A 17,985-nucleotide genomic window follows, 5' to 3' on the forward strand; every position below is an offset into this window, starting at 1 on the left:
TGGCCTGACGAAGCTGTCTGAGCTCTGCTGTAAACCACGGTTTGTCATTGTTGAACTTTAAATAAGTCCTAGTAGGAATGCACATATCCTCACAGAAACTGATATATGATGTAACAGTATCTGTGAGCTCGTCCAGGTCTGTGGCTGCAGCCTCAAAAACACTCCAATCTGTGCAATCGAAGCAGGCTTGTAGTTCCCGCTCTGCTTCATTGGTCCATCTCTTTACAGTCCTTAATACTGGCTTGGTTGATTTTAATTTCTGCCTGTAGGTTGGAAGAAGATGAACCAGACAGTGATCAGAGAGTCCCAAAGCTGCTCTAGGGAGCAGGAGGCAGGAAGCGTATCATTGTTTACAATAGAAACTTGCGCAGAGCAAGAACAATTTCAAAACAATATAAAATAAAATAAAAAATCATTTCCAAATAATAATAATAAAAAAAAAATGTAAACAATGACACGCTTCCTGACTCCTCCTCCACGTGCCTTGATAGATAAAAGGCCTTCAGCTTGTCAGCTGGCAGGGGATGATGGCATCAATTTATTCTCGTATAATATCTCAGCCAACCAGGATAGCTGGTACAAATGCAGCATTTAATTAAAATTTGCTGAGATATCCGGATGAAAGTGGAGGGTAGGATGCCAGCAAAGGTTTCCTCTATTCCTCATGTGCTGCATCACAGTGAAAGCTAATAAAGCAAACTTAATTACTCCAGCATTCAGAAGAATTTCTCTTAAATTAAAGATTTATGTTTTAACTGAGGGACAAAAAATTCGAAAAGGGTGCAGGTGACAGAGTATAGTGCAGGCTGAATGTAATGATGTAGCTAGTAACATACGTAGCTAGTGTGTTGTTTCAGGACATTTGGAAATTCTGGCATATGACTTATACAAATTTAAAGCATGCAATTGTATACTGTATACATACAATTCTATATAAATTTCTATATAAATTGAAAAATGTTGCATGCAATTTTAAGCACGTATTCACACCCACAACACCAGAATAAGCGCTAAACTACATTGCCATTATTATTTTGGTGTTTTTATTGATTCATGGTAACTGGAAAATATACACTGAAACTGCTCTTCTCTAGTGTTTTCTTGATGTAGCATATTAAACATAAATTAGATCATGTCTCTTCCCTGTCAGAATGTCACATAATGTCAAAATTTGTTAAAAGATACATGCACATTAAAATCGACGTCATAAAGTGGTTTGGCTGTCAATCAACACACTTTAAAGAATAATGCTACAGACAGAAATGTATCTCTGATGACAGAGAGGACAAGGTTATGCTTTTGTCCATTGAGATGTTTACTAACATTCCAGGTCCCTTCATTCTCTGTAGCATTCCCTGGGAGGTTTCCATTGCTATGGTGACAACAAGCTGCTGATGCCATCCAGGCCATGTCTTTGGGGTTGGATGAAGGTGGGCTTCGTTCTTTCCCTTCTTTCCTCTCCTCTTTTTTTACATCAAAACCTGAGCATCAGATCAGTAACAACATGATTATAGACTCACTCCAGAAGTGTTGAAGTGTGTTGATTTTCCTATAAGAAATTTGTAGCATGGTAAATAATGTTAATATGGTAGTCTGAAAACAGGTTAAATCTTTTAGAGGGATGTTCCCTTTTATTCTTGCTAATTATGTCCTCCGTAATGAGCCCTAGAGGCATTCTAATCACATCGGTAGTACTGTACAGAGAGGAGAGGTGTCCAAGGTGCATTTACTCAGCGGCAGCTGGAATACATCAATAACAGGGAAAGGAAAACGAAGGAAATGTTTTTAGAAAAAGTTCTGTAGATATATTTATGTCATGATCATTAGTTTGTTTGCTGTGAACACGAACTTTCAGTGCCTTATTACACATTGCTTAAGTCTGTTCCAGCACAGCCAGGACATCTTGATACACCTAATGGCATAGTAACTAGCAGCTGCCTTAGGTTGACTTCACAGGCAGCATTTCAGTGATCTACAATTGTTACCTTAAAGGGTTAGTTCACCCAAAAATTTAAATTCTCTCATCATTTACTCACCCTCATGCCATCCAAGATATGTATGACTTTCTCTCATCTGCTGTACACAAACAAAGATTTTTAGAAGAATATTTCAGCTCTTTTGGTCCATATAATGCAAGTGAATTGTTGCCAAAATGTTGAAGCTCCAAAATAAACATAAGGGTACTCCAGATGTATCTGGTAGTTAAATCCATTTCTTCTGAAGTGATATGATAGGTGTGGGTGAGAAACAGATTTTTACTATACATTCTCCTCCCAGCTCAGTTAATCTCCACTTCACATTCACTTTCACATTCTCCTTCTGTTTTTGGTGATTCACAATCTTCATATCGCCCCCTACTGGGGAAGGAGTAGAATTTATGATAAAAAATGACTTAAATATTTATTTGTTTCTCACCCACACCTATCATATTATGTCTGAACACATGGATTTAACCACTGGAGTCCTATAGATTACTTTTATACTCCCTTTATGTGGATTTTGGAGCTTCAAAATGTTGGCACCCATCCACTTGCATTGTGAGGACCAACAGAGTTGAAATATTCTTCTAAAAATCTTAATTTGTGTTCTGCAGAAGAAAGAAAATTATACACATCTTGCATAGCATGAGGTAATTGATAAGATGATAAGATAATTTTCATTTTGGGATGAACTATACATTTAAGGAGCTTTTTCTGTCTGAAACAAACCTTAAAAATGTGTTTTGTTAGTGTAACTGGATGTATTCAGGTTGATTCAGACATAAATCCAGTAAATAACCAGTAAATTTAGATGAAGGAAAAAAACTTATTTTCCTAAAATAGTGCTTCATGTGGTAAAATTTAAATATGCAGGTTTTATTCAAGTCAAAAATATTATTTGACATCACTCACTCGAACTGAATACAGGTAACACCAACAAAAAAATATGTAAGGGTCAAATCAGATAGTAGTAATAGCTCCTTAAGGTGACAATTGCTGGATACCACTTTTTTTAGTGCATGAACTGCCTGTGCCTACTTGACTTGCCGGCTGCACTTAATTATTTCCACCCTCAATAATAACATATCTGTCTGTAGTGGGTGTAATGATTAGGTGTCAGTCGTTTTTGTTCCTTCATACAGTGAAGTCTGGCTAAAAACCCTGTTCTTTACACCCACCCTTATAGGCTGAGTCAGTGCAATCCGCTCTGCCTGCTGTCTTAAACCCCTTCTCCACAAAGTTCACTTTGTCCCTGTAGACTGCTCATTTGCTCATTTACCCAAGATTTATTTTCATAGCATAGCATTTCATGGGCAGTACATCTTCTCCCACTGCTGACCGGGGAAGCCCAGATCGTGGCACAACAAATTCCGGTCGCCAACCTCCTGGAATAAGCGATGTTGAAGAAGTCCATTCTGCACCTTGACACTGGCGGTGTACTTCTGGGCTGCGGCCGACCCTGCTGCTTGCCGACAGTGGGTGCTGGCCATGGAGGACAGTCTTCAACTTGGTGGTGCTGGATCAGTTCATCTCCCGGCTGCCAAAGAGGATGACCGAGTGTGTCCAGTGCCACCGGCCGGCGTCGCTGAACGAAGCGTTCCAGCTGGCAGAAGACCATCTGGTGGCATATCTGGGGGAACGCAGAGGGGCATTCCATCTGCCAGGGGTCAGAGGACTCACACCGGTCTGCCCGGGGAGGAGCGGCTGTCGTCTGCCAGAAGGTGGAGGAGTGGTCGAGGACCAGGTGACGTTGTGTCTGGGAAAGGGTGAGCAATTTTTTTTCTCTCTCTCCTCTCTCTCTCTCTCTCTCTCACTGTCGCTCCACTTTGCCCTTTCCCTCTCCTCTTTTCCCTCCCCTTGTCTCCCTCCCAGGTCTCGAGGAAGGCAGAGAAAGCCTGCCGGCTGGCACAGCCAGAAGGGCAACGCCTGAGGCAAATAAGGGAGGAATGTGACAAGGAGGAGGGCAGGGCCAGGAGCTAATCAGCCGAGGAGAGGGATAAGGCCGAGCTGGATGCAGCAGTTCGAGGGAGAGAGAGCCACAAGCAGCTACCGTGTGTGTGTTTATGTTTGTGTCTTTTTGTTTAAATTAAATATTACTTTGACTGTTCAGCCGGTTCTCACCTCCTCCTTGCCCATTTTAAACCCTGTTACAATATGATTCGTAAGTTCGTGCACGAAGATGCTCGGAACTTGGATAAGTGGCTTAAACCCTTGTTATTTGCAATGCGAGAGGTTCTGCAAGCCTCCACAGGTTTTCCCCATTTGAAATGTTATATGGGCGTAAGCCCATGGTGTGTTAGACGTCATGATGGAAAATTGGGAGGAGGGACCTTCACCAAGCAAAAATGAAATTCAAAACGTTCTTGACCTGAGAGCAAAACTCCACACACTGGGGCGACTATAACAGGAGAATTTGCTACAGGCACTAGAACGTCAGTCCCGACTGTATAACAGGGGAGCTCGGCTACAGGAATTTGCACAGGGAGATAAGGTACTTGTATTGCTGCCCACATTGAACTCAGAATTACTCGCGAAGTGGCAAAGGCCCTTTAAGGTCATATGGCGAGTTGGGGAAGTCGACTGTGAGGTGGTGCGTACAGATGGGCTAGGGTACTTCAGATTTACAACTTCAACCTCCTAAAACCATGGAAAGTGCCGGTCCCTGTATCCTTGGCGATGGTAGTTCCGGAGAGGGAGGAGCTCGGACCAGAGGTGAATCTAAAAACCAATCAGTTCACCCCGGTCCCTTGTGGAGACCACCTCTCACCATCGCAACATATGGAGGTTGTCAGGTTGCAAAAGGATTTTTCTGACATGTTCTCGCCTCTCCCCAGCCACACTAATCTCATAGAACACCACATCGAGACAACCCCTGGGGTAGTGGTATGTTGTCATCCCTACCACCTACCCAAACACAAGAAACAGGTAGTACAGGAAGAATTAAAGGCCATGCTGAATATGGGGGTAATAGAAGAATCCCACAGTGATTGGGCCAGCCTGGTGGTTCTGGTGCCTAAGATTGATGGCTCGGTCTGGTTCTGTGTGGATTATAGGAAAGTCAACACGGTGTCAAAATTTGATGCATATCCAATGCCTCAGATTGATGAACTGCTCGATCAGTTGGGCCCAGCTCACTTTTATTTGACGCTGGATTTGACAAAGGTATATTGGCAGATCCCCTTAATGCCGATGTCCTTTGGAAAACGGCTTTCTCCACACCATTTAGATTACACCAATTTGTGACCCTTCCATTCGGTTTGTTTGGGGCACCGGCACATTTCAGCGTCTTATGGCCAGGGTCCTCAGACTGCACGCTGCGTATGTTGCTGCCTATTTGGATGACATCATTATTTACAGTAATTATTGGCAGCAGCACATGCAGCATATGGGAGCTGTTCTGAGGTTGCTGCGATGAGCAGGGCTCATGGCAAACCCAAAGAAGTGAGCAATTGGGCAGGTGGAGGTACAGTATCTGGGGTCCCACTTGGCTTATGGTCAGGTGTGGCCCCAAATTGATAAAACCATAGCCATTCACTTTTATGGCATGGAATAAAGATTCAATGAAAGTGAATGGTAACAGAGGTTAACCTTCTACTGAACACTTCTTTTTGTGTTCCGAAGAACAACAATTTTTTAAGGATTTGGAACAACATGAGGATGAGTAAATGACACAATTTTTATTTTGGCAAATTACTGTATCACTTTAATATTGTTGATTTTCCCAGTGACACACTAGGATCTATTTTAATGAATAATGAATGAAAAGTTCCTTCAGTCTTCTCATAGAGACACATAACCCACCAATATCATGGCTCTCTTTATAAAATAAAACCAATCACCTGACAGATCCACGTGATTAAGAGGAAACAGAGGGGCCATGGCTTGAGGGAAGCAGTAAAAATGATGCAACTGTGAAAAAGCAATTATGTGCTTGAGCTCACTGAGCCCAGTAGTTTGTTTTATTGCAAAGGCAAACAGTGCTTATCAGTGAAGGATGAAATCTCCATTCATGTATTTATAGGTGAGGGTTTTCAGATCATGATCAGGACTGGTCTTTCTTATGGTGTCTATCCATAGATTGGGATTGAAACAATTAGCAATCTATGGAATGGCTTTTATGTGAATCCAAAGTCTTCTAGTCTAAGTAGTTTTTATATATTTAAAGCTTGATTGTGTAAGTGTCAAATGTCACAGTCAGCAACATTAATCATACATACTGAGCCCCAGCTGCATTAATTGCTCAAGGCTTTACATTTTCAAATGCAATATCCAAATTTAATTATTTAAACCTAATGCTGAATTATTAAAAGCTGACACGTAAGCATGACAGCTTTCCGAGATTAAATTATGGCAGAAATTACAATTTAAATGAAGAATTTCATTGCAATTGTTTATTTATTTATTTATTTGCCTATACAAATGTAAATCATCCTCATCAGTTGATGTATAAAATGTTTTACATTTGCTTTATTCACTTTGCTTAGTCCTTCCCGATGACTTTAGCATTCAGATCCGCGATATGTGTCTATACACTGCTTGAATGATGGATGGCATTGATATTCAGTCCCAAGGTTAAAAGAAAATCCCCTCTGCCTTGCAGGGAGATGTATATGGGTGAGAGTTATTCCCTTGCTTCTTGGAGGTAGGATACTCTGTGTGAATTTGCATACTAATAGAGATGTAGCCAGTGTACTGTGTGCAAAGCAACACTGATGTAAACCATTCAGGAGACTGCCAAAAACATTGATTCTCAAAAAAGAGCTTAGATATACGGATAGATTGCCTGTCAGTGTTGCGGTGATGTTAGTCCTGGTCTGTCTTGTTTGTAATGAAGTACATGGAAAGCATCTAATGGAAAATGTGATGGGAGCATTTTAACACACTCATGTAGAGTGAGTGCCGTTGTTTGCCTAAAAGGAAATGCTGAAGTCAGAGTAGGAGGTCCCAGCAAAGGAAACCGGTGCTCTATCTCTCTGCACATGTGTGCATGACTGTGGTAAAAAGATGAACTGAGGATTTCAACCTTTCTTTGTCACTGTTACAAGCGAGGGACGTTTCTTTCTTGACTGTGGTTTGAAAAAAGAAAGAAAGAGTTGTTCTTAAGTCATTCTCTAAGTTTTTCAATATTAACAAATGTTTAGCAAAGAATGCTCTAGAACTGTTTACTTTAACTTCTATTTTAAAGACCCTATGACAATAAGATGAGAGTTTTGTGGCTTTAGTCCACATAGTTTTGAGGTCATCTATATTCTAGTGTGCACATAAACATTGACAAAGTTCCCTTTTAACAGATATTCACATTTAAAATTTAATGTCTTCTTTTTTGGAAAAATGGACCAACATTTTACAATGAGAATGCCCCCTGCAATGGCAACATGATTACACGGGAAGTCGGCATGTTGTTTCAGAGAGATTCAGTACCCTAGAATCAGCCACCTCCTATTTTTATATTGGCCTCGGTGTGTTTACCGTTCTTTGTGGCGTGACTGGAAGCATGTTGCGTCAGCAGCGTGGGAGACCTGGATTCAGATCCCATGTTGAAACCAGGAAGTAATTGCCTTCGCTAAATCAGTGACAAGGGAAATTTGGAGACAACATTTTTACCTCTAACATTACTTTTTTTTTTACTCCACTGATTGTTAGGTTAGGTTTGGAGTTCGAGTTATGGGGTATAGTAAAATATGCATTCCTCTTCACATTATTACAGCCTGTAAAACCACTTGCATCACAACTCTCTTTTGGTGACCCTCTATTGACATTACACTCGTAAAATTCAGCTCACACGTGCATATACAGTGCATCCGGAAAGTATTCACAGCGCTTCACTTTTTCCACATTTTGTTATGTTACAGCCTTATTCCAAAATGGATTAAATTCATTATTTTCCTCAAAATTCTACAAACAATACCCCATAATGACAACGTGAAAGAAGTTTGTTTGAAATCTTTGCAAATTTATTAAAAATAAAAAACAATGTACATCACATGTACATAAGTATTCACAGCCTTTGCTCTATACTTTGTTGAAGCACCTTTGGCACCAATTACAGCCTCAAGTCTTTTTGAGTATGATCCTACAAGCTTGGCACACCTATTTTTGGGCAGTTTCTCCCATTCTTCTTTGCAGGACCTCTCAAGCTCCATCAGGTTGGATGGGGAGCGTCGGTGCACAGCCATTTTCAGATCTCTCCAGAGATGTTCAATCGGGTTCAAGTCTGGGCACTGGCTGGGCCACTCAAGGACATTCACAAAGTTGTCCCGTAGCCACTCCTTTGTTAACTTGGCTGTGTGCTTAGGGTCGTTGTCCTGATGGAAGATGAACCTTCGCCCCAGTCTGAGGTCCAGAGCACTCTGGAGCAGGTTTTTATCAAGGATGTCTCTGTACATTGCTGCATTCATCTTTCCCTCGATCCTGACTAGTGTCCTAGTTCCTGCTGCTGAAAAACATCCCCACAGCATGATGCTGCCACCATCATGCTTCACTGCAGGGATGGTATTGGCCAGATGATGAGCAGTGCCTGGTTTCCTCCAGACATGACGCTTGCCATTCAGGCCAAAGAGTTCAATCTTTGTTTCTCATGGTCTGAGAGTCCTTCAGGTGCCTTTTGGCAAACTCCAGGCGGGCTGTCATGTGCCTTTTACTGAGGAGTGGCTTCCATCTGGCCACTCTACCATACAGGCCTGATTGGTGGAGTGCTGCAGAGATGGTTGTTCTTCTGGATGGTTCTCCTCTCTCCACAGAGAAATGCTGAAGCTCTGTCAGAGTGACCATCGGGTTCTTGGTCACCTCCCTGACTAAGGCCCTTCTCCCCCGATCGCTCAGTTTGGCTGGGCGGCCAGCTCTAGGAAGAGTCCTGGTGGTTTCAAACTTCTTCCATTTACGGATGATGGAGGCCACTGTACTCATTGGGACCTTCAATGCTGCAGAAATTTTTCTGTACCCTTTCCCAGATCTGTGCCTCGATACAATCCTGTCTCGGAGGTCTACAGACAATTCCTTGGACTTCATGGCTTGGTTTGTGCTCTGACATGCACTGTTAACTGTGGGACCTTATATAGACAGGTGTGTGCCTTTCCAAATCATGTCCAATCAACTGAATTTACCACAGGTGGACTCCAATCAAGTTGTAGAAACATCTCAAGGATGATCAGTGGAAACAGGATGCACCTGAGCTCAATTTTGAGTGTCATGGCAAAGGCTGTGAATACTTATGTACAGGTGATTTTTTTTTTTTTTTCATTTTTTATTTTTAATAGATTTGCAAAGATTTCAAACAAACTTCTTTCATGTTGTCATTATGGGGTATTGTTTGTAGAATTTTGAGGAAAATAATTAATTTAATCCATTTTGGAATAAGGCTGTAACATAACAAAATGTGGAAAAAGTGAAGCGCTGTGAATACTTTCCGGATGCACTGTATGCCCAACAACACTTACCGCATTGGCCAATTGGGGCAGTGTTTCAAATTTTGGTAACAGAATGATTTTAGCTAAAGCAAAGTCAAGGTACTGTTTCTGATTTCACTGTGAGATCAGTCTGGCAATTGACCAGCAAGTAAATCGTAGTTCATGGCTAATTTTTTTTTTTTTTTTTTTTTTTTTTTAAGAGACAAGCCATTGTCTCAACTAAACCTCCTTTTTCAGTTGAAACTATGCTAAAACAGGGCAGAAAACTGCATTTGTCAGTTTCATGTAGGTCTGACTCCTGCCAGCTATGCTAGGATGGGCTGGGAAATGTCATAGATGGGCATTTGGGAATGGGGGGGCAGGGTACTCAGACTAGTTATTTTCATGTCTATAGTTGGCATAACATGGTGTCCTGAGGTTATAAGGCCCATTATACCTATATTTTACACTTATTCCCCATATTAAAAAATATATTCAAATAAATAAACAGATAAACATTGTATATAATCATAAGATTGAAGTGAACCCTGACAACCTTTTTCTTAGTATACTACCTCCAATACAAAGAAATAAATTACTGTACTTTCAGAGACCCCACGAATGCAATGATGGAGTGGAGAGAAATAATATCAAGGATAAATACAATGATGGAGTTGAATGAAATATATTAGATGGGGAGATCAATAACATATAACATATTAGAACCTAAAATCTGAATACAGATGGGAACTTCTTATAGAAGTAATGATAATATGAAATGATGATGATTCTTTCTTTTTGACTTTTCTGAATAATTGGTTAAATGGAAATGTGATTAGCAGTTATGCTGCCCTACAAAGGCAAAGCGCAAAATTGATTAATGACTGAATTCAGGTCTCTTATGATCTGTCCTGTTACAGATGAGTTTGGCTCATATGCTAAGAGTCAAAGAAAACTTGACGTGAAAATGCAGTGACTACAAAATCCACTTAAAAATAATTCAAGCCATTTTCAGAGTTAGTGTCTGAGTTTCACCTTTGCTGGGTATAAAGGGTTTTGCTATTTTTACCCATGAAACTAAACATGTTTAAAGTCATTATAGTGAATAAACAGGAACATGGATGGATGGATGGAAAGGGATGTCATGTCAGCACCAAATATTATTTTAATGACAAAAATAGAGTACTTTAAAGTGCAATGACAAACAATAAACAATGAACTATCACAGCACTGTAAAGGTATATGTAAATATTTAAAAGACGTAAGACGCAAGGTAAAGACAGCATCTCTCTCGTCAGCAACACCGAACTTTCAACATGGGAAACATAAGTATGTGTCCTGCAAAACACTGTATCCAGCCATGGTCGAGAATGGTCGCATCAGTTAATACTGGCTGGGATGATGCTTTACATTCAGGTCCAGTATTTTGCTTAGGTCTGCAGCACGATTTTGGGGAGCTGAGGTGAAAGGAGAAGGAGATATTTGATAATTGGGAAGAGGGAGCTTGTGGTATGTTAACAGAAGCCACATGGTCACTGCTAGAGACACCACCAGGCTTCTTTAGGGGCACTAAGAACCTATGCACTGCACAAAAATAGATTTTAATACCGTTGTCTCCCGCTTGATTGTCTTTGGTCGGCAGCAGAATAAACCGCCTCTTAAATGTAGAAAGTGTCGTTGATTTTGCCCTTTGACAAAAATAATTTCTGGTGCTATTTTGTGATTGGTTAGGGCAGTCTACAGCTCACTCTCAATGATTGCAACACACAGCCCACCCCCAAATTGATTTTAAACAATGCACAAATCATAAAAATAAACTATTTTTATTTAATGCCATGTTTGCCTAATGGGTGGGCAAGCCTCATGTTTGGGTGGGCTCAGCCCACCACTGCCCATGCCTACATCCGGCCCTGGTTGCATGGTGTCCTTACATATGAAGGACATACAGTATTTCTGTGCCACTAATATAACCATAGGAAATTGCAAAAATAATGACTTCTCTGAACAGTGTTACACAGGCGGTGCCTGCTATCTCTTCTGAACGCCGCCAGAGGTCGCCATCTCCAGAGAACTAACCCTTCCTTCACAAAATACATTTCTCATAACCCTCTGCTGAGACTGATTACTCACCCACCTGATTCACATTATCTCTGTCTATTTAAGTTCCCTGTTTACACGCATTCAGTGCAAAGTCTTGTTCTGCCTAGTCTGCAGTTCTGAGCGTTATTTACCATTACTGTTTCCCCTGTGTTTTGACTCCTGCCTGTTCATCATATTTCCCAGCCTGCTTGTGTGTTTTTTTACCTATTGCCTGTTTACTGGATTACCCCTCTGTCTCTCTGATTTACTTGGTTTGCCTTTCTTGGAATGTCTTCCTGTGTACCGAACCCTTGCCTGCTTTTTGTTTACCCTTTGATTTGCTACTTTGTTGTACTGTTTATACTTTTATTAAACTGCATATGGATCTTAACATTACTGCCCCGGCGTCTTCGCTACAAACAGTTCCTTCAATGTTGCTATGTCAATCACACCAAAATAGAGCAATGTTTTGAAAGCAAAATAAAACCAGTGTTTACAGTATTCAGGGGGAATCAACCTACGAATGGCTTCCTTTTAACTGTCTCATCACATTAAGCTGGGATAGGTGGAAAGTATTTTAACTTTGAAACAATTACACACTTCACCTTTAATTAATTCACAATATTTTATAATTGATCCACTGAAGATGCAGGTTTTGATTTAGATTTTTGTGTTGTCTTGTCTATGAGAAAAGGAAATGAATGTTTGGAGAATGCTTGAAGATGCAGTCAGTTTTTAACCTACTGTGCGTGTGACCTTTGTGTATGTGTGTGGGTGGGTGTCAGTAACATGCCATTTTAGACTATGCATGTGTGAAAACTTGTTGCACTTTTACAGTGTTCTCAGAAGTGAGCAAATCTATCAAAGGGCCCATGGAGTCCTCACACTATGGTCATACATGCCTCAGACTGCTTTATTGTAAAAAAAAAAAAAAAATTCTGTACAAGCTATTATTGTTTTATTTCCAAGTATAAGTGCCAGTTGCTAACTAAAAGACTAACTGAAACCATAATATTCTTTCTTAACAACCTCTTTTTTAAAAAAAAATCATGGCTGTTAAGTGATCTTGGTGGATCTGGGCTAAGAATTATGATTATAATTTTCTTGGATAAATCTGATGCTGTTTTATGAAATATATGCTTGTTAGATCTGTTACATTTGTTTAGTGCTGTTACTGAGCCTCTTCATCATGGATTCTCCATCTCCTCCCCCTCTTCCTGTCCCACTGTCTCTGGGGATGAGCTCTGCCAGCTCAGTGATGTGGCTTTGGATCTTATTATGGGGCAGAGATGTAATGGAGCCACATGGTTTCTCTGTCTCAAGCTAGCATGTGCATTAATGTAGAACTGTTTCTCCACTGCAGCCACTGATGGATTCACAACTGATGCTTTTTGAAATACAAAAAAAAAAAAAAAAAAAAATACAAAAAAAGCCTTCAGGACATTCCTGCTCAGTCTTTTTAATATATTGATTTGATTATCTGTACCTAATTAATAGTGCAGAAAGTTATTCTGCTGGATTGATTAAACTTGTATTGGTTCATAATTTGACATTGTATTGGAACATCTTTCACAAAAGCGAAAGTATATTTTATTAACACAACCCCCTAACCCAAACTCCAACCCTAAACCTAACCATCAGTGAATTAAAATGTATATTTTATAATGAAAATCCAACCTCCATTTCACACTCAACATTATTCATGTGAATACGATTAGGGCCTCTTCCTGGTTAAATTTAAATCATAACTTTTCTTCATTTAAAAATTGTCCATATTCAGAAACGCTCTGTCTGTTTCTAGGTGTAATTGAAAAAACAAAATCCATATGTTCTCAGACTTCTGGACCCCACTGTATCTCGTAACATACCGCTGAGGAATTTGAAGTTGCATGCAATGTCTTACAGTTCACACTCCTCCCACTTACTCACACTCACACACACACACACACACACACACACACACACACACACACACACACACACACACACACACACGCGCGCATATCTGTAATACTGGTATACACTGCATGTTGCTTTGAAAGATGTGCAAAGAGACTTTTCTTGTAAAGTGACATATTGAATAGCAGGTGTGCATACATAGTCTTGCTTTTACAGCAAGGTATCACAGACTGTCTGGGCCATGCATCATTGCACAGTTCAGGAGAAAAAAAGTGAACTGAGACATTTTTTGTCCCAAGGTGCTCTCAATCATGATGAGAATGAGGTGACCTGTCCCTGGACAGTGAGGTTAGGCAGGAAGCACAGTGTTTCCGCTCACTGTGGAGATGGGACAGCCGCCCGGAGGTGCAAAAATAGAAAGTGAATCCCACCCCCTAGCTCTTTCTTCTGGACACTGTGTGAGGGTCTCTCTCGCTGTGTACTCTGCTGTCTCCCCCATAGACTTTGTACACAGACTGTCAGTTTCAATTAGAGGTCGACTGATAGTGGATTTTACCTATACCGAAAACTAAGTTGGGCAGTATCTGCCAATAATTAAATAATCAACCGATATTTCTTAAAATTGATACTGAATGAAAAAATAACACTCAAAGTAAAGTAGTGCTGGATTTATTACAAAAATAAACAGTACTGACTGAACCATGAAAATGTATTGTACTTTTTAAAATGAAATAAATATATAAATATTAATATATATGAAGTAATATTCCAATTTTAAAGTCCGCATGTAATCAAAATTGACCCTATTTACTTTGTTAGCCCACATTACTAGTCTTGTGGTGAACAACTCATCCGTGCAAGTTAATCCACAGAAATAAAATTGTTTGTCTTCGTAATCTTCAATCAAAATCTGAAAATTTGCTTCACCTCTGGAATGACATTCCTTCTCTGATGATGTCGGTTTGACGGCTTGGGCAGAACATCCTTTAACCACTCCCCTCCAACCGCCAGTCTTTGTTGAGCTTTGACAGCGAGTAAAAAAGACGCATAACAAACAGAGATGGCGAGGAGGTGCGTTTTAGGTTGTGGCTCTCCCAAAACCCTTTTCACAGTTCCCCAAATACCCTGACTGTGGGCCCGATGGCTTTATTTTTTGCATTTCGAAGTAGGAGGGACATCAGAGAGGTTGTGTTTTTGTTCGAGACATTTCACCCGTGAATGCTTCAGAAATGGACAGAACACGAAATAGGGTTTGAGAAATATCAGTCCTTAACAGATATGGCTGTCCCGTCAGTGTACACTGTTGGTACCTCACAAAGTTAGACAGTAAGTGAAACTAGCTAGCAAGCTCCTCAGAAACAGTTTTCATCGCTAGCTGCGTTATCTGCCAGCTATATATTTAGAAATAGTTTTAGGCTACTGTTCTAATCAATGCACCCTATTTAAAACCTTGCCAATATGAAGTAATTAAACACCGGTTAATGTAATAAAGGTTGCAGCAGTATTAGCAAATAACAATTCATTTTGAAAAATTTGCGTTACCATTGGGAGACATCGAGATGCTCTCGAGGGTGAACTTGCTCCTCAGCCTCCACGTCCAGGTCACCGTTAGTACTCTCAGCAGGTAATGGCTCAAACGTATAAGGCCTGATTCCTGCGATAAAATTATCCTCTGTGTGCTCCAGCTCCTCGTCCTCTTCCCCATCGAAAGTGTTTGCTGGTGGTGTATCAGGTCTATCTGCCTCCATTTCTGTATGGAACGCCTACTTTTCTAGATCCAATCAATTCCCAGTGGATAAAATCAAGCCCCACCCTCTATTATTTTCATTCAATATTCCGTTCCACTCGGAAAAACGTCACAATACTGAAGTCGGTCGCAACTTCCGTTACATGCAGACTTTAAATTCAGCTGATTTTTAAATTAACGTTGTTTCCTTAGTCCACAAGAGGGAGAAATAAATACATAAACCATTCTGTACCATTATATTATTGCATAGAACATTTCTATCCTGGCTGTTAAAAAAGAGCTTTTCATTTTCAACTAATGTGCATAAAATAAATAAATAAAAAGTTTTAGTCAGCCCATATTCTCAAATGTTAAGTCAAAAGTAAAACGAGGAGGAAAACGCTTTAATAGACAGTTCACATGGTGTTACACTAGCACTGGTTCCTACTACTCCAGACTCAAGCTTCATAATAACAGCGAAATACCACATTGTTTTATTCAGTACAGTTGTATGTAGAAGCAATATTTACAGATAGCAATGGTATTCGGTGATGAAGCGGCTCAGACTATGAGCCCAGGCCAGGGGCTGTTCAAACAGATGGAACACAACAGACTGGAACCGAACACAAGGATCTTGAGACACACATTTCCAAGTTTAAATGCTTTGTCAGGAAAGATGTTCAACAACTCATTGCTTAATCTGAGAAATGCTTATAAGATAGCAAGACGCAACGAAGACGCCAAAGATCTTCACCAACTCTAAGGGGCTGTTTAGATGGAATGCTTTTGCAACCATCCATTTGTTTTTCTATGTAAATACGTGCTAGACGAACATCTTTGTTTCCCTTTGTTTTTGTTTATTCAGCGTCTCGTGCAGGAGCGCTGTTTTTTAGATGATGTATCTAATCAAAAAGAACTTTAAAAGCATATTGAGACAACTGCTTTCTGTTCAACTGTATTTGTTGCGCTGTGTCTAGCCTTTTTTAGTGCAAGAATTTTATCGATCTGAAGTCCGTATTACAGTGAGGATAAATTTTTTTAATTTAAATCAGATGCGATTCTGATTTGTTTATACGTTTCTCTCGGCTGCATGAAGATATTAATTTGCTTTCTCACATCACTAGCTTTAAATATGCAACTTAGCTGGCTAATGAATGCATAAACCTGACCAGCTGGATATAAACTAATGCAAATAGATGGTAATGTTACAGACCCCGTACAGAAGGCCATGTTGACAGATCAGAAAAGTCCTGTAATAACAGGAAAATTTGAGGAGACAGGAGCAAGCATGTCTGTGTCGCACATAATCCCCAGCAATTGTTTATTCAATGTCTTCTTTTCACATTGTAATCCAATAAAGCTTTATCAATAAAGTATTTCTTTTTTTTTGCTTATTAATGCACAGATGTCATTCTTTTCTCTCTACTGTCAAAATAATGCACAATGCACATATCACATTTATGTTTTCCCCTTTTTACACAAAAAAAAAACATACATTTGAACTTTTCACTTTGCTTCTTTAAATGTACTCAGACAATTCAAAAGTTATCTTATGCATATAAAATCATCACACATGACTGAACATGTAAGGCCTAAAAACCTGAGAAATATATGTAAACCATACACATTTAACATTCAAGATACTGATTTTAAAATCAGATCTGCCATCATGTTACATTAACATACATTTTTCCTTCTGCATTAGCAGGAAATATAACTGCATTACATTCGTTTGCACTGGAATATCTGTTTGAAACATTTGACTGGAAAAGTGCATTGATATTTATGTCACACATAAACTCTAATTAACCAAACACAAATATGATATGAACAAACAAATAAAGAACCTAATAACCTGGTAACTGGAGCCTGTATGAATCAAATTAAATGCATTTCACGAGCACATGCATCCATTTCACAGCGTCCACAAAATGGCGGACGATCTACACATTTTCAATATCTTCACAAACCAGATCATTTATCCACTACATATTTACAACATAAACATACACATAGGAATTAAATGACTCGTTTGCATAATGTTTCGTTACTGGGAAAGTCATACCTGTAATAACAGGAAAAATTGAAGAGACAGGAGCAAGCATGTCTGTGTCGCACATAATCCCCAGCAATTGTGAGGGCGCCGGTGCAAGTGCAACACTGCTCCTCTGTACGAGTCCTCAGCTCATTTTCAAAATAAGAGTCCCGATCTCACTCAACAATAGACAATGATTTTCACTTGACATTTTTCAGCTTCCCATACATTTAACATAAAACATTTGTAAAATGAAAAACAGTATATGGAAAATAAACTTTTTCTTCCAAAACCACAATACCCAAAATGTGTACATACTTTAGGGTGTCACAATAACAGTAGTGACATTTAAACATTTGGGTTGGGTATTGGGTATTGGATTTTTTGTCACATTGTTCTAACCGTTTGAGGTTAGCTTTAATGTTAGCGTCCTCTCAGCCTTGTCGGCAAACATACTGCTGTTCTGTACTAATGCAGCATCTAGTCAACAAATTAATTAATTTATAATGATATGACAACGTGTACTGTAGTGTACTGTCTACATACCTTTTCACTGTTGATAAATCTGCATCTGAAGTGTTCCGCTCCATGCAGAGTGTAGTTTCACGTATCTAAACAAGCACCACAAGGCATCAGTGAAGTGATAGTTTTTATTTCGCCTCCAGATGCCACTCTCATACTGTATAATGACAGCGGACCCTTCCCAGCCACTCCAGCACCGGATGCAACAGGGAAAAACTGTCGATGTGGATTTCTGGCAATAACGATAGTTCCAGAAATCTATTATCGGTGCCGATTAATCTGCAAAACCGATATAACGGTTGACCTCTAGGCTCAACTATTGCTGGACTCAGAAGTGAAAGACCCTTTCTAGACAGATGG

This window comes from Myxocyprinus asiaticus, chromosome 11 (genome assembly GCF_019703515.2).
Source record: "Myxocyprinus asiaticus isolate MX2 ecotype Aquarium Trade chromosome 11, UBuf_Myxa_2, whole genome shotgun sequence".
Taxonomy (NCBI): domain Eukaryota; kingdom Metazoa; phylum Chordata; class Actinopteri; order Cypriniformes; family Catostomidae; genus Myxocyprinus; species Myxocyprinus asiaticus.